General features: G+C 36.4%; 1 pseudogene; it reads right to left on the bottom strand.

The window, feature by feature from the left end:
- Positions 1–26: 26 nt before the first annotated feature.
- Positions 27–554, bottom strand: LOC145674049 (protein GVQW3 pseudogene; annotated as a pseudogene).
- Positions 555–18,513: the final 17,959 nt, after the last annotated feature.

Genomic DNA, 18,513 nt, shown 5'->3' with positions numbered 1-18,513 from the left:
TTTGGTCTTGGTGAATCTGGGTTCATTCACTGAGAAGAGTGGGCCTTTGTTTCTGCGTCATACCCATAAACCCATGATTCATCACCTGTTATTACCCTATTCAATAAATCTGAGTCCATTTCGGCTCCGTTAAACAGTTCTTGGGACACTTCAAATCTGTGTTGTTTCTGCTCGTGTAACAACACTTTTGGAATGAATTTCGCTGACACTCGACGCATGTTCAAATTATCAGTTAAAAGTGACTGAACCACATATAAACTTAAATTCAGGTCTTCAGCCATCTCCCTAATTGTAAGTCTACGGTTCGAGCGCACTAAATCGCCAACTTTCGCAATGTTTTCGTTAGTTTTTGATGTTGAAGGCCGGCCAGACCGGGGGTCATCCTCTACTAACTCGCGGCCATCTTTGAATCTGGAAAACAAGATAAACACGTTTGACCGGCTCAGACATTTGTCTCCAAAAGCTCTTTTTAAGAGTTCGTAAGTCTCCGAAGCAAATTTCCCAGTTTTAAAACAAAATTTCGCACAAACGCGTTGTTCCAATTTTTCATCCATTTTGCGCACTTAAAAAACCGCCAAGACACACACACACGCCCGCACTCAACTGGTTGCTACGCCATACTGAATAAAGATATCTCGATGCATGTTTCAACATGTCTCAAGGACACACCAAGCCATGCAAAGGGGCGATTATATCTACTCCTCCTGAGCAGTGTTGCCAACTGTCTTAAAATTTTCCAATCACACCACGTATTCTACTTTCTACAATATTACTACACATTTTATACAATCGATGTTTATTTGTTGACTGATAAAACTCAATTCAGCTCTCAGTCCAATTTGGTTAAAACAAAATGATACACTGTTCACACGCGTCATCATCGAAGTAAATAACATCGTCAAAGGGAGGAGAATTATCGCAGGAAAGTCCATTACAGTGTTCACACATGTCGGAACAATCTAGTCCTACATTTCTACATATAGTTGGCGCAAGATTAGTCACAGCTGCGAAAAACGAGACGAAGTCTAGCAGTGCAAAAGTCTTAGAGCTTGGTACTTTTGTCAAAGCTTTCCTTTAACATGTTTCATCTTCACGTAACGGCATTGACATTTCTTCCGTATATGTTTACAATGTACACTGATTGCTCAGTGAATTGCGACCTCCACACAAGAAAGTTTGGCCAGCATCCGAGATGATTATATGTCCATGCCGACTGGTAGTATTGCAGAGAAAGAATACATTCGAGGCTACATGTTGGCAGATAGCACGTTGTTATAATGGGAGGTGAGCAGGATTTATCCGCATTAAGATAGGGCATGATTGTGGGTACCCGAGCAATAGGTACGTCAATACACAGACAGCAATACTTGTCGGATGCGCCCGTTCCTGTGTAATGAAGGTGTGCAAGGAGTGGGAAGAAAATTGGGTAACTGTCTCCAAAGGATGGAACTACGGAGACATACAGAAGTTTAAAACGTGGGGCGAGCGTCGTGTCAAACAGCTCATGACAGCCAAATGAACCATCAGTGTCTGGGAATCCCGTGACCAGTACAATGGTGGATGCACAACACCCATATCCCACGCAAATATATGGCGTACGCTAACACGTATGCAATTCCACAACACATTACACATTTGTCACACACTCTTCAAGACTCGTTATCACAGACTTCGTCACCCTCACGCACAAGAACACGCTAATTGGACCACGTATGATTGGTGTGTTGATCCGATAAATCACTGTTTGTATTTTACTATTCCTCTTTGACGGGCTTGTGGATGTGTGGCGCCAACAGCACGAAGCTATGGATCCCTCGTGCATGGTCCGTACTGTACGGGTGCCTGTATTGTTGGGGGATACTTCTGTTGGCATGGAGTGATGTGTATGGACCACAGTGAGACATTCGTTGTGTACCTGCAGGAGTTAGAGAATCACGTACACCCGATAATACAACACTTCTATCCACACGAAAGCGACATTTTCGAGGACAGCAATGTACGGTGCCACCAAGTCAGGACTGCACTTGCTTGGCTTAAGGAACATTTCACAGAGCTGTAGCATATAAATTGGCTCTCGCTGGATCTTAATCCTATAGAACCTTTGTGGGATGTTATGGAACAAGCTCTTCGCACCATGACTCCTGCACCAACGCCTGTGATCTCGTTGTGGGATGCCATCAGGAATAAATGGTATCAGATCCCCGTGGAAACATACCATCAGCAACTACCAGAATCCATGCCACGCCGTGTTCAGGCCGTCCTCTGAGCAAAAGTGGTCCAACAAAGAATTAGGTAGGTGGTCGTAATTCAGCGAACACTTAGTATAATTGCTACAGTTTTGAATAACATTTCCGTAAGTACAAGGAACATAATAAATAAAAAAAAATCTTCCTTCAATCACTACAACTGATTTCATTTTCTGTTTTGATCAACTGCTTGGACACTTTTTCGAATTTCTCGTTATGATAGTCATAAATACACTCCATCCTGGCGGCGACTGTAATCCTACAAGTCATATAAGGTTGAGGAAAAATAGATATTGTGAAGATTAGGCCGTAAGAGATCTTATTTGTTGAAGTTCACTTACGTCTTCAATGACCATTTAAGAAAGACCAGTAGTTTTCTTTTTCATTGGATATAAGTACTCTCGGATAGTTGTGGTGTTAACAAAAGACTTAATTGGAATTCTCTTAACTTGATATCCGACATAGGTACCTGGCGTGGCACAATTAATCCCTCCCATAAGACAAAAAGTGTCCTTGTTATCAAGATTTCACACATTTACGTCAACATTATCAAAAACACGTTGGATAAATCCATCTGAATGAATAGCTGGGGAGCCAGCAATTTTAATCGCTGCTAGATAGATTGTGGCTTCACAGTAAGATGCTCGCACTCTCATTGATGAAATATGTTTATGAAGTATTTTGAACCATATAATCGACGTAGGTTTAGAGCAAGGCTTGTCTACATGAGTGACAGAAAAGATCCAGGTCTTACTGCAAATACGAGGGCGTAATTTATAACAACGTACTTACTTTCAGGTATCTGGTATTCATTTGAAGTTGTTATTTTGTAACTTATGATGTAAAAATGTCAAGACTTTCTGGAATAAGATTTTTGCCCCCCTGAATTAATCATATTCTTAAAATTTGCACTTTCTTAATACACTTTCTCTATAGCTTCGTGTACTTCGCCTTTTCTTTGTACACTGGCTTCACGAATAGAATATACACCATTTTTACAACTACCTAGGTATAGTGTCTACGTTAGGTTCATTTCTACAAATTACACAAATGAAACCAAAATTATTCTTTGCTTTTCATATTAATGTGTCTCAAGTAGCCTGGAACAATATGAGATGACTACACTTTTGTCAATGTAATATATTATACTGAGTTAAGTTTCATCAACCAAAATGATATGGGAATTCAAGTTTAAAATTAGGAACATTACTTTCTACTTTCTGTTATTAATTACGGTAAGTGATGATGACAAAAATAAATAGTAATTTTGACAGCTTTAAAATGATTAAATATTGTATAATCGCCAAACGTTATAGAGAGACATGCATTTTAAATTGAAGTTTAGTGTTTGAAATGAAACACATTTGGGTTTTTATGCAGGCATATTATATGTTTTATACTATTTTCTTTTTAATTGACTGTGAATAATATGTAGTGATTAAACCTTTCAATGCTTGCCTTATACTTGAAAAATGCTATTTTGCAATTAAACGTAAATTTGTCTGTAGATTTTTTTAAATATAAAAATCTAAATTTATTATGAGCATGTAAACAAAACGTTACGTTCTAGTTCAAGATAACAAATCAGAATACTAAAGGCATAGTAATATATGACTACATTTCAAATTATAAACCAAAGACCTTACAGAAAAAACCTTTTAGATGCCATCTGCTACTGAACCTGATTCTAGAATAAAACAAAATTTGAAATACAATATAAAACACTAACACGAAAACAGCTTTTGATGGTACCGATAGTTTGAAACTCAGATGACATGATTTGAATAAAAAGGAAAAAAAAAAACAAAATAAATACATTCATGGCTAAAGCGATTCATAAGACATGAAAAGTTACTTATTCACTATACTTATTTGTTTATTGCAAACGCAATAAGACCCATTAACTTCTACTAGAATTACGTTTAAGCAATAGCAGTAGGTAATGCGTTTTTTTACATTATGTTGAATTACATCCAGCAATGTTTAAAAAATCACACTTCAGTTTTATATTATTATTGGTGCGCGTTAAAAGATATTTGTTTCAATAGATTATAATACATTTATAATTAAAAAGGCAACAAATCACATATTAACTAAATCTTTTTGATCGGTAAATGCAATTCAAGAACACCAGTACTCGCACAATTGCATAAGCCAGGGTCAAGCAGTTTCTTAAAATAACGTCATGTGTCATACTCGTCCAATAACGATGTAGAGCAATAACGTTAGCTCATGCAACATATCCATTTTTATCCAACGGGAATCTGAATCTTATACGGAACATTTCCGAAGTTGTTATGCTTTATAATGTTTACTGACACCTCGGTTTAATGCCAAGTGCAATAAGTGGTACGAAACAGTTTCATTTCTTGATTTTCTACGATATAAAGGCATTGAGGTAAAATAGTAAGTTAAAAATAACTTCCATATAATTGAAGTGCTAATTGGGATTTTGTAAAACATAACTTCTAGTAGAATCAATATTGAAAAGAATCGTTGTCCGCTTGTACTTACACTTGAAAAAGTTTGTAGATTTGCACCTGAAGTTAAGTTTTTTTGAATGTCCCTCGTACGTATAGCAAAGCCAATATACCGGCTTATGCAATAAATTATAAAATATTAATAATATCTACACTTTTAATAAACACAAAAAATGCACACAGCTAAATTTCAGCATCTTATGCATTACAAGGAAACGAAATAAAAAAATATTGTTCAATATTACTGTTCAATTTCTCGTTTTCTGAAACCAAACACAGTAGAACAAGTAAACCTTTCAACCTTTCACTTCCGGATACCATCTCTTTTAAGGGTAATAAGTATAGGTTATGGGAAATTTAAAAAGACATGGACACACGTTTTCCCTGGTCCCAGGGGAGCGTAAAAGTCATTTTTCAAGATGACTGGCTCGTAACTATATATACTGTATATATATATAACAGGTTGTCTAGTCATTGTTTGGCTGAAACAGCCATTTTCCAAGATGGTGGTTGCTTTGTAACACTTCGAGTAGATGTAAATAACATAGAAAATGTCCTACAATAGTGGTAATGATGTCTTTATTCTTTCGAAGGGAGTAAGTTGATTGAAATAGCTCTTAAATCTGCCACAGGTGTGCTTGCATGTCGTAAGTCACCATTTTTAATATGGTGGTCCTATAACTCTACGTGTAAGTCAGGAAGAAAAAATCCAGTTGGATAGAAACTCTCATAAAAGCTGGTATTGCTACCTCAGTTATTATAGAAGCATGCTTCATATCATATCCCGTAAAACGATCGAGATATTCTCATGAAGTAATCCTCATATCGCTGCATTACATGTGCATGAAGCTATTCCAAATGAATGGAAATTAATCGCAGATAATCAAGAACATTAGTCGTTGATTTTCAGAAGGAAAACAGAACCCCTACATCCCTTTTACAGGAGTCAAGTCATGGACCTAGAAAGTTTTGCTTCTGTGCTTTATTTTCAGTATCTTCTGGACAACTAGTATCACATGTCTTTGGAAACATTGGAGCAGATATATGCATCTATCTTTGCCCAAAATGCAGTTCATTATTCTCGGTGTTTGCCTGTATTAGTTAGTGCTCTAAAAGTGTTGCTAATACGACATCCCGATATTTACGAGGAATTGCTCCAAGGCCATTTCACGAGTTCCAAAAGTGAAGCATTGTTCTCATCAACACCCAATGACCAATGTTACGAACAAAATAATGACCCTACACATATTGGTTTGATTCTTATTAGTTGTTGGGAGCAAGGAGATTACAAAGGATTGGTCATCGCCATTAATATAAGGGATAAAAATGGTTGATCTAATTCCACATTCAACTACCACTATCGTATTTGAACACACAGTGTTGGACGTGCTAGTGAGAGAACATGGAGGTGCAATAGAAAAGGATAATATAACTTCTTTACTGACGAGGATGTTGGCAGTTCCCAAATTTATCGCTTTTAATCAATCTTTGATGATCAATGTTGTGAAAAATATAATAATTCAAACGAATAATGAAGTTCCTACATTTCCTGAAATGTACTCCAAATTCGATGTAAGTGTTTCTTCGCAACCACAATCAACATATTCTCATCCATTGGATCATCACAAAAATATTATTGCTCATAACGATAGATTTGGAGAACAGGTGAGAAATTGCTGCCCTAATATAATAGAAATTATGAAATTCGCCAATTTTATGAAAACATAAATTTGACTTCGATTCCCGAATGCTAATATTTCGAGGATAGGCAATATTTGGATAATTTAAATTTGAATAAGTTATTATGATGTGAACTGGTTTTTAGGGCTGTTTTAGACAAAGAGATCTGCAAAATCGCTAGCTTGGTCTTCAGGAGTTGAAGTTAACACCGAGTGGCACAAAGTTCAGGTCTTCAGGCCTATCGTTTGATGGAGTATCCAAAAAAGAAAAGAGAGTGAAAATGCAAAACTGATAATAAAAAGTTATTGGTAACCTATTTCCCCCTCAAAAAAAGTGTAACCAGGAAATAGTAGGTGCGTAGTTATTTCGAATTTTAAATATAGAAATAGCACGGTAATTTCAACCAAATGCTGCAAGGCTGAAAAAGACACGTCATACTGTTCCAGCACTTATGGGACTGGGCTTTCTATTTTACAAAATGCAAGTGATTTTTTTATATACACATAGTGGCCATAAAGTCCCTTTACACCTGAACTAAATGCGTTTAACACTGTAAGATGTAAAAAGAACTGAACATCTTATCCTGATCACTGAAATCACAACAGTAGTACTCACTTAACTGATCACTGAAATCACAACACTTGCCACGTGATTGCCGCGTAATTGACACATGCTATCCGCGCAGGGAGGAGAATAAAGTCTGTGCGTTCACTAGTTCATTGTATCGCCTTTCTGTCTCTGGTGAACAGAATAACAATGGTAGATACCACTGACCTCACTTTGGAGGAGCACGTAATGGCAATTGCGTGGGTCCAGGAACGAAAGCACAATAACGAATATATGCCACACGTGATGGATACGTTTCGTGAACAGTTCGGTAAAGGGCCACCAAGTCGTAGAACTTTGATCAGTAAGGGAAGAAAGGTTTTTCCTTGGGAAGTGCTTTGGATGCCTCTCGTTCTGGTCGTCCATCAACCCGATAGGAAATATGTACAGTAATTAGTGCGTCAGTGATGCATTCACCTTGGAAGTTGACCAGAAAGCGTTCTGCAGAACTAAAGCCTGTGACAAACATCTTGGCATTTCAGCTAAACGAATAAAACGCAAGCTCTGACGCGACGTTGCCGAGTAGTAAAGGGGTGTGGCTATGGCTAAGCAGATGAAGTACAGCGCGGTCAGGTGGCAAGGGACAGACATGGATGTGTACAAAATAAACGTGACAATACCGCTGGCCTCTCATTTGCTAGCAGCATTTAAAGGGAACTTGCAGCGCCGCCTTCAAATGCCAAGATGTTTGTCACGCCGTTTAGGAACTGCAAGAAGCACAATGCCGGTGTAAAGGAACTTTCGGGCTAACAGATGAATATATATATTTTTTTAAATCAATTGCCGATTTACTCAATTATCTTTCAATAAAAACAGAAAATAATGAATAAGTAAGTTAAATTAATTAAAACTGAAACGGCCAACTCATCTGTCTCTCGTTGCGCTCGTGATAATATTAAAAACAAGAAAATGATTGACCCAAATTTGCAAAGGATAGGAAGCTAAAATTACTTTGCAGCAAGTGACAACAGTTACACACAAATTTAGTAACAGTAATAAAATTTATTTTATAAAATTTTAAAGGGAATTAAATGTTCATAAATTATTTAGCAAAATAACAATCATATAAATATCTTAATTTTAAAAAAAAGTTTTAAAAGGGAAACAACTATGGAATTTTGAAAAAAGTCTTTCCAATATGAATATTTACGTAACTTTATTCCGTAATACTAATTACAATTTGATTGGAATGTTAAATAAAATACAATCTGAAGGATTTCGGCTTCTATTAAAATAAAATAAAAGTATTCCAAAATCGAAACATTTTCAGCAAAACATTTTAAAATTTTGGATTCTTACAGTAGGAAAATCAAGAAGTCATGTCAAATACACAAGGAAATTAATTTTCTACTTTTATGAATACTTTTATAACCAAAACAGTACAGTAGGGAACAAATATCGTTTGAACAAACATAAAAGTACTTTGAAGAACAAATGCTGCCAATGAAGAAGAATATTTAGAAGGAAGTGACAAACATAGAAGGTGTGTAAGTTATCGAGAGAAAATTAGGTGATTTTGAATTGATTCGAAAGTCATGACTTGTTAGCAAAATTAGAACAATCGCAAATACGAGAAGGTATCGTAAAGTTTTAATTATCATAGTAAAAAAGGTCAGGATACAGGGATTGTTGTGATTTGTAGTTGTTAACCCTTCTCTCTGTAGTCACCATCCAAATTTACACATTTCTCCTAGTGTTCCTTCACTTTACGAATATCGTCATTGTAGAAATCTGCACATTGTTCTTTAAACCATTCTTCCACCTCATGAATGATGTCATCTGTGTTGTCAAAATGGCTACAATGCAATTTATTCTTCATTTGGGAAAACAAGAAAAAGTCACGGGGTGCGAGGTCGGAACAATAAGGCGGATGTTGCAATACGTGGATGACACACGCCCTTGCTTTGTCGACATCAACTTGAGATGAATGAGCTGATCCACTGTCAGCTAAGAGAAGAACGTCTTTCGAGAGCATGCCGTGTTGTTTCGTTCTCATAGCATAGAGCAATTTGTTCAGAAGATTGCTGTAATAGTTCCCAGTGACGGTTTGTCCTTTTCATAGGTAATCTGTAAGGATTATCCCAAAAGAACCCTAAAAAATGGACAGCATGAGCTTCCTCCGTGACGTTTGCACCTTTGACTTTTCGGGAGAGAGAAATCGGCATGCTTCCACTGAATGATCATGGTGGTCTCCGAATCATACTGATATATAAACGTTTCATTGGTGATTACCATGTGCCCGAAAAATCTTCTTCATCCTCTTTTAACAGTATCAACATCTGTTGGGAAAGGTCACGCCGTGCTTGCTTCTGAAAAGGTGTCAGCAAACGAGGAAACCAGTGCGCAGATACTTTAGAAATGTGAAGTTCGTTGTGAATAATTTTCCACACACTACTATAACTGAGACCAGACTCATTCATAATTGTTTGGATGGTTACAAGTCTGTCTTTGAGAATTAAACAATCCACTTTCTTCGCGGTGCCGCATCGTTCTCAGGGATGGTCTTCCAGGTGTTGAGTCGTCTGTGAAGGACATATAACCAGTTTGCAATTTCCCTTTCCATTTTAGATTGGTGTCATAAGACGGATAATCATTGCCATACACAGACTTAATCTCGTCATGAATTTGTCTGGCAAACTGAAGAACTTTGTCACACTGCGAATCTCAATCATATCCATCTTGCACTTTGGTCACTTTTGGCACACCGTGTAAAAAGACTAGCAATCATTAGGCACTGCTTTCCTTAACATCGTGTACATTGGAACCAAACATTACACTGACAAAATTTCAACATCATATCTTAATAATTTCCTGGTGATAATTAAAACTTTCGTTCACCTCTGGTGCTAGGGGTCTCGGGTTCAAACCCTGCTCCCGCCAAGTGAACTTTGTGGTGGACAAACACCGTGTGCGTGGGTTTACTCGGGGTTCTCCCGTTTCCTCCCACTTTCTTCATTCCACCATTTCATTCATTACTCATTATCACCGTCTCCTTTAGCCTAACCGGCATAACCGTGGGACGTAAAACTCAAAATTTCATTTCATTTCATTTCAATTAAAACTTTACGATACCCCCTCGTATAGAAAAGGAGATAGGAACAGAAGTGCATGTCCATATGGTAATTATGTGAGGGTAAATATATTCATACATATTCAACATTAAAAATATTCTTCTATCATATCAAAAAGACATTCAATAATTTCAATAATATTACGATATCTATATACTGGATATTTTACATACAAAATACAATAATACATACACACAAAATATTCATCACGAAAGGTAAATGAGTATTTGGCCATTTGCTGTATGTGGGATGTCGACAATTGAATTTTTAAAGTTTTTAAAAGCTAATTCGTATCTTAATCATAGTAATAATCAGGAAGCCAATCTTTGTTTTTTTTAAATATTTCTTTCTGAAAGTTTTTTCAGTAATTTAAGGTTCCTAGTCTAACTTAATCTACTGTCAGGCACTCGGTCTACATGACATATAGTTTTACGTGGCAACGTCTACTAATATATTCTTGTCATTAGTATACTTATTGGGCATCCAACGCTACTCTTATTCACGGCTAAGTCCATGGGTTAATAGCTTGGCAATTACATCCTTTCGTATATATTCTTAAAAGACTGACCATATTGTTCGCAACACTAATGAACAATAAAAATCTTGATGCTACAATTCAACATTTGTGGTTATAAAGCAAGAACTTTTCTTTAGGCAAGGAACTTATATCCAACAATTTAAATATGATATTCTGCAACACTGGATTATTAAATAATACAAAGCAACTACTAAAATACCACAGTAAAATATTGAGAAGCTGGTCTAATGTCTGCGACCCTTCCTATTTTGTAACTCCTTCATAATAACAGGATAAACAGTTTCTAAATATGTGATAGTGTTCATTAATCAGGAAAGAACAAATTGTCTATATTTTCTAAGTTATGATGATGGTGATGATAAAAGATAGTAGAAAAGTCATTTTGTGTATTTGTAAATTAATAATAATAATAATAATAATAATAATAATAATAATAATAATAATAATAATAACAATAATAATTCAAAAATGATTGTTTTTCTTTTTTATCGCTTCTTTCACACAACTTGCAATAAATCTGGTCAACACAATCTATTTCTTGCAACGCTAATTTGTGAAACATTTCTATGTTAATAAACAAATACTGTGTAAATAAATCATGTGTTCAAAAAAAATTCCTGCGGACGGAGATTCTTCCAATGTCCGCTAGGGTGAAGCTGTTGGAGAACTTCTAATGATGTCTAAATCAATGACGAGGGAATCTTCACCCCGGCTCCGGAAAAATATTTCAACAATTATACACTTACATTTTTACACTGTGGAAATCCCTACTATCTTAACACAATGATTTTCTATTATAATCTAAACATATACATAAATTCCAATATTATACAGCAATTGTTCTAATATTTTCCAAACATTTTATACTTCACAGTCAATAACATTGAATTATTCTGTTTACACCAAAGGGCAATGTCTTATAGGACCCATATACTATGAGTTTTAACTGATCAGTCCAACTGAGCTAGAAACTGACTTAACCGATCGTACGATGAATTGAACTGGTAGTGTGTGGAGTACCGTCAGTTAATCGAGTTCAGTCCTTCAGTTCAGTTGCTTCAGTTTCATCATGTCCTGTGAAGTGCACTTCTAAGTTCCTTGAAATATCAAAGCTTTGGAAAGTACACCTTCCTCACCCAGTCCCCGATTTCTTGGATGCGTTCACTTTCCGCAGTTTCATCCTGAATGGCGACAGTAAGTCGTTTATTTTTTAAATAACAATATCACGTGTCGGCTGAGGTTCCAACTCTTTCAATTTTGTAAGTAACACATCATACATCTCCTCTCTTTTATACCTATTCGCATAATGCACATGTTGCATGTCACTCAGTTCAAGATGAGCACGGTAGGCTTCAATAAAAAAAAAAAGCCGACAATGCCTCACTTTTAGTTACTTTCATGGTGACAGAACCTGAACTGAGACAACTATGTGTTTCCTTCAGTTAATAGCACAATTACTGTAACAAAAAAAAAAAAAAAAAACGGTTCGTTTGTTCAGTCCAAAATAACCGTTCTTCAGTGCAAATAACCTCATGAAGAACTGACTGAACTGAACGAATTATTTCAGTTCGCATAGTTTTCCCTTCAGTTCTGACGTCACGATCAGGTTTTCCTTGAGTTAAACTGATAATGTTTGGGCCCCTTTAATCAAATAATTCTTTCCGGTAAATAATTACAAAATGCTATTACGAATATATTAACTTACAAACATGATAAAATATTACTTCTTCCCATGTGTCTGTGTGATTTTCGATTTATTCTCTTCTTTCTTTTGAAAATAAATCACTTCCTCCCAGGTGAGATCTTTCTCATGAATACTCTACCCCAGATTTAACGTAGCCCTGCTACCGGATATGATGCCACTTCCGGGCAAGTTTTTGCTTCTTTACTACTATTCTGATTCATAATATGTTGCTCTTCCACTACCCGACTATTCATTCGCATCATGTTATGCACCATGATAATGATTTGAGCTCGTTCACTTGTGTGATCCTTGCTAATGGACAATAGATAGTCCATTGAATTCCAGTTCTATCACTTCATGAGGAATAGTACATGTGCTGGCATCACTCCCAAGTGCCGACTAAAACTCTGTTGGTACAATATCCATCTTCTTTCCGGTGTACTTTTACTACGCGTCTGAGCCATAACCAGTCTCTGTGAAACACCTTTCGTGGTTACTGTGGTAGGGATTGCGGTTTTATCACTCCCTCTTGTGAACAACTTTCGTGGTTTCTGTGGTTGGAGTTGCGGTTTTATCACTCCCTCTTGTAAACAACTTTCGTGGTTTCTGTGGTTGGAGTTGCGGTTTTATCACTCCCTCTGGTGAGCAACTTTCGTGGTTTCTATGGCTGGGGTTGCGGTTTTAACACTCCCTCTTGATTCTATTTAACTTCTAAATTACATAGTATAACATGTGAGGATGCCTGAAATTAGCGGAAATCTCACATATTGAATGACCGAATCGAAAAGATACAATGTTCATGCCCATCTCATTTCGCATTTAATTCTCGCAGTCCGCTCATTTCAACTACAAGCGCTTGAATAACGTTCTCCCAAACCCTCATTTTCTCTCTATCACCATACGTGATTTAATTGGGTAGCCTGAACATGTATACTTGTCTTTCGGGAGATGTACGATCATTAATGACAAATAATGCATGTTAAGAAATGTTCAAGTCGGAAGTTTGAGTGAGCAAGTAAATGTGCTGATGTTCAAATGGATGTTCCTCAAACTGCACTGAAACAGGTTTGATGATGACTATTGGCACACTGTTTCTAGTTTACGGCCGTAACATTTCAGCCCTAAGGCTGGTAGTGACCCACAAATCTACCATGCTCACAATCACCATCCCTAAGGCTCATCAACATCATTTTCCTTAACATCTCGTGGAGGATTATTAGTTTTCCTTGACTGGGTTTCCAACCACAAAATTTACGGCAGTATGTACGTACATTAACTCACTCTACTACTCGGACTAGTGACAACATTATCACTATGCACATGATGTGTTGAATAACGGAATCGTTCCCGATTTCAGAATGTAAGGACAGTTTTACGCCCATTAAAAATAGCCCGTTGTAAATTCCTCAAATTTCACGCTCAAGCCGTTAAAAGGTACCTTTATGGAGAGTTTCACATCTTTATCTCATTAAAAAGTCCCTAATGACTATGAACAGTTTTTCGCCCATAAAAATTCCCATAGTGCATTCCTTTAATTTCGAACGTTTTCCATACTCAAGTCATTACTAATCAACTTGATGAGTGAGTCAGTGAATCAGTGAGCCTGAAAACTGCATACTTTAGGGGTCCAGTACTCGAATATGGTTGAAGATAAGAATGTGAAATTTGCTATATAGGCACATCTTTTGGATATCTTCTTAAATTCTAAACCTCATATTTCTACCCTTAACAGAATCGTTTTTACAGAGCCTCGAAATAGGCGATTTTACCCAAAACTCTTGTTCTTGTATAACATGCTTACGGCAGTGGAGGCCAGTTTCCATTTTCTTCGCAGAACTTGGCTGCCACGCACTGCAGTGCATGTTGATAAACTGAATACTATGAAATTGCGGTACACATAATCACAGAGACACCGCTATTTTTAAAGGTAGAATATGGGTAGTCCGAAACATACGCCACTTTGAACCCGATCTGTTTTAGGAAACAATAAAAAAGATGACTCACCTGATCACACTACTCTTTGCCAATCATGGTCTTTGTTTCGTGTTTTCTGCAGTGTAGAGGACAATGATCAGAGGTTTCAGAAACCAACCTGATCGCAGATATGGAGATTATACAGATCTCATCGGATGTAATTTTAGAAACAGCTTATTCCAGATGCTGATTGAACTTTGGAATCAGTTGTGCTGCATTAGCTAACAATTCTATATGGCAATCCTCTTCAATGTTTCCTCTACCACTAATCTTGTCTGACCCATCAGATTGAAATCCGTAATTGGCAAATAAAAAATCTAACCAGTTCATTGCTGTTACAATTTTTTGTACAATTTTGTATATATTTTAAATGTACAGTTTTGTACACCTTTTAGACTTCGGAATTATGCTTTGCATAAGTGTCCAAAGTTTTATAGAGCGACTAAAATCGGTCTGTCGACATCTATCATAGCAGAAACGGTAAGAAATATTGAGAAGGGTTTTTGTAACTTGGCGTTCTACAAATAATTTCCGTCCTCTCCGTTAACCTCTATACAAACCAGAAGCAATTCAAATTAGCCATTTCCAGTTTCAACTTTATCGCCATAAAACGAAAACAGTAACAATAGCGAGCGGTTTATTGCAAACGACTTAGCGTCTCCGGACAACATATCATAAAAATCTACAACATACTGTTAAAATCAGAAGTGGTTGTAATTTACTATTAAATCCGATTTCAATACTGATTTCCATAAAGCAAAAACAATGAAAGATATTAAAAAGTGTTTTTCCTGAAATCGAATCAGCGTCTCAAGAATAGATTTCATCACAATCATTAACCTTCTATTCAAATAGAAGTAGTAAAAATTTATACTATATCCGGTTTCAATGTTGGTTGCCATAGAACAAGATCTGCAATAGATAACGAGAAGCAATCGATTCAACATATCAAGAGAATATATCATAATCACCCATAATACTCTATGAAAAGCAAAACTGGTTGAAATTTACTAGTATTTCCGCTTTTAAGATCTATTTTCATAGTGCAAAAACGGTCATATGAAGCGAAAAGTCCCCTTTTTTTTTAACAGATTCAGCGTCCAAAGAATGAGTTTTGTATCTAATTTTGCCTATCTGTTTAAACCGAAATTTACGATTTCTGGTTACAACACTAGTTGCATGATGGAGATAACGGAAATAGGTAGCCACAAGCAGTCTTTAAAATATGGGTTCAGTACTGCAAGAATATGTCTCATTTCTGATTATTTCTCTATTGCAACATAAAGTTGCAGACATCAATTAGCACTTCAGGTTTAAATACTAATGTCCATAGAGCAAAAGCAGTAAGAGATAATGAGTAATTGATTCAGCATTCGAGGAACAGATTCTATATCAGATCTTATTTCTTTATTCAAGTGGTATGGTTTACTACTTCAAGCTTGTGTTTTGAATTGACATAGTTTGAAAGTCTCATTCTTTCACACTGTGAAATGACACCACTTTATTTCAAGAAAACTGTGCTCGCAATCATGAACTTTCGGCTGATGTTTGAGTGCATAGTATTTAGAGTGATAGAAGATCTAAGTAATTATAAATATTCTACAAACATTATGCAATTGTATACACAACTCCAAAAGTGCATTACCACCTGCAATTCTCGTTTTCCTGCAATAGCAGGCAACCCAAAAAGCTCGGCGGTTGGGTTGGTTCCGAAGTCGAAAGGCGTTGGACCAAACCTCAATTCTCTTAAAAATATATCAGTGTGGCAAACTGAAAAATAAGGAAATAAAACAAATTGTTAAGAATGACAATTTTATTATCGTAACGGAGTTGGATGACATCAAAAGTTACAAAATGATCTTACTAAGCACCTCAGAAAAGATGAATGGCAAAAGACACATATCAGAAAAAACATTTCTCTCCTTCTCCCCCCCAAAAAAAGAATTTTAAAAAAGAAAAAGTTACATAAAGGAAAGCTTTAATATAAAAGCCTCACCCAAAATTTTGAAAACTGACACGCAAAAGGCAAGAATAACTGAACCGAAGTGAATAAAAATTGTGCACAGATACTGCAGACGTAAAATGGCTTCATATTTTCCTGAAAAAAAAAAAACGGTAGGGTGGGGCACGCACCCCCTCCAAACCCTTGATCACGAGATATAAAAAATGCTAGTAACAGTATGTCAGATGTGTATAAAGGACATGAAGAATTGTAACGAAACTTTTTCTATGGACAACTCGCAAAAAATAAAGGAATACGAGTTTTTACTGTTCTGCGGAAACAGTTTTAGGGGGCAAAAGCCCCCACGAAAAATTTTGAAATTTGACGCCCGAAAGGTAAGAAGAAGTGAACCGAACTGAATGAAATTCTGCACAGATATTATAAACAAAAAATGAGGGAATACGGGTTTCTTATTTTCCTTTAAAAAACGGCGGGGTAGGGCACGGACCTATCCAAACATTTGATCACGAAATACCAAAAGTGCTAGTAACAATATGCGAGATGTGTGTAAAGAACATGAAAAATTGCAACGAAACTTAGTGTATGGATAATATACAAAAAAACATACGGATACTGTCTTTTTTTTTCTGCGTAAAAATGGTTTTACGGGGAAAAGCACCCACCGAAAATTTTGAAAGTTGACGAACGAAAAGCAAAGTCAAGTGAATCGAAATGAATGAACTTGTGCACACATATTGTAGGCGTAAAATGAGTGAATACGGGTTTCGTATTTTCCTGAAAAAAAACTGTTGGAAAGGGCACGGACCCCTCCAAACTTTTGATCACGAAATATCAAAAAGTACTAGTAACATTATGTGAGGTGTCTGTAAAGGAAATGAAGAATTGCAACGAAACATTTTGTATGGAAAATAACCATAAAATAAATCAATATGAGATTCTTATTTCCTGCGGAAAAACTGTTTTAGGGGTCAAAAGCTCCGACCCAAAATTTTGAAAGTTGACACCCGAAAGACAAGAAGAAATGGGCCGAATTGAATGAAATTTGCATAAGTACTGCAGACGTAAAATGAGGATAAGGGTTTCGTATTTTCCTAGAGAAAACAGTTAGGTGGGGCGCCGACCCCTGCAAACGTTTGATAACGAAAAATCAAAAATGCTATTAATAGTATGTGAGATGTGTGTAAGGAAATGAAGACTTTCAACGAAATTTTTTGTAAATACGGGTTTTTCATTTTTACGGAAAAACGGTTTTATGGGGCAAAATACCCCATCCCAAAATTTTGAAATTTGGCGCCAAAAGGGAAGAAAAAGTGAACCGAAGTGAATAAAGTTTTGCGCAAATATTGTAGACATAAAATGAGCGTATACGGATTTCGCATTTACCTAAAAAAAAACGGTTAAGTGTGGCACGGACTCCTCCGAATCTTTGATCACGAAATTTCATAAGCGCTAGTAACAGTATGTCAGATGTCTGTAAAGGACATGAAGAATTGCAACGAAACATTGTGTATGGAGAATACGCAAAAAGAAAATGAATACTTGTTTCACATTTTATGCGGAAAAATTATTTTGCGGGCAAAAGAACCCACCCCAAAATTTTGAAAGTTGACGCCCGAAAGGTAAGAAGAATTGAGCCGAAGTGAACGAAATTGTGCACATATATTGTATGAGGGAGTACGGGTTTCGTATTTTCCTTGAGAAAACGGAAGCGTGGGGCGCCGACCCCTCCAAACCTTTGATCACCAAATATCAAAAGTTGAAGTAACAGTATCTGAGATATGTGTAAAGGACATGAATAATTGCAACATATCCCTTTGTATGGACAATACGCAAAAAATAAAGGAATACGGGTTTTTTATTTTCTGCGGAAAGACTGTTTTATGGGGCAAAAGAACCCACCCCAAAATTTTAAATTTGAAGCTGGAAAGGTCAGAACAAGTGAACCGAAGTGAGTGAAATATTGCACAGATATTGAAGGTTTAAAACGAGGGAATACGGGTTTCGTATTTTCCTGGAAAAATGGCTTGGGTGAGGCACGGACTCCTTCAAACATTTTGATCACGAAATATCAAAAGTACTAGTAACAGTATTTGAGATGTATGTAAAGGACACGAAGAATTGCAACATAACTTTTTGTGTGGACAATACGCAAAAATAAAGGAATATGAGTTTCTAATGTTCTGCGAAAAAACGGTTTTAGGGGACAAAATACCCTATACAAAATTTTGAAAGTTGACGCCCGAAAGGTAAAAAGACATTAGCCGAAGTGAA

The sequence above is a fragment of the Thermobia domestica genome, chromosome 17, assembly GCF_964235325.1.
Source record: "Thermobia domestica chromosome 17, izTheDome1.hap1.1, whole genome shotgun sequence".
In the NCBI taxonomy this organism is placed as follows: Eukaryota; Metazoa; Arthropoda; class Insecta; order Zygentoma; family Lepismatidae; genus Thermobia; species Thermobia domestica.
This window is presented reverse-complemented; position numbering and strand designations above follow the sequence as displayed.